The sequence below is a fragment of the Penaeus monodon genome, chromosome 34, assembly GCF_015228065.2.
Source record: "Penaeus monodon isolate SGIC_2016 chromosome 34, NSTDA_Pmon_1, whole genome shotgun sequence".
NCBI classification, from domain to species: domain Eukaryota; kingdom Metazoa; phylum Arthropoda; class Malacostraca; order Decapoda; family Penaeidae; genus Penaeus; species Penaeus monodon.
In genome coordinates, this window is record NC_051419.1 from 33135661 (window position 1) to 33136047 (window position 387).

The window sequence follows — 387 nt, forward strand, 5'->3', positions numbered from 1 at the left end:
CTTTTTTAATATTTATGTTATTACATATATTAATTTTATTTTTATTTTTTAAATTTATATATTATCCAATTTTTTAAATGGTTTATTTATTAATATTTCTTATTTTATCTCTTTAACCTATTGGGCTGCTTGGCCCCAGTTGGTTAAGTAGGAATAAGTAAGTTTTTGAAGGAAAGGGGTTTGGTGACTAAACCTTAATTAGACGCCTGTGACGTTTAATCATCTCTAAATTCGGCACCGCCTGACTATGGGTTCCATATTAAACAATTAAGTGAGTTCCATCCTTGCCCGGTATTATTTTATGATCAATATCTTCTTCTTTCTTCTTTCCTGTCTTCCCCCTTTTTTCTCTAATCATCATTATAATTAATATTAGTTTATGAATTA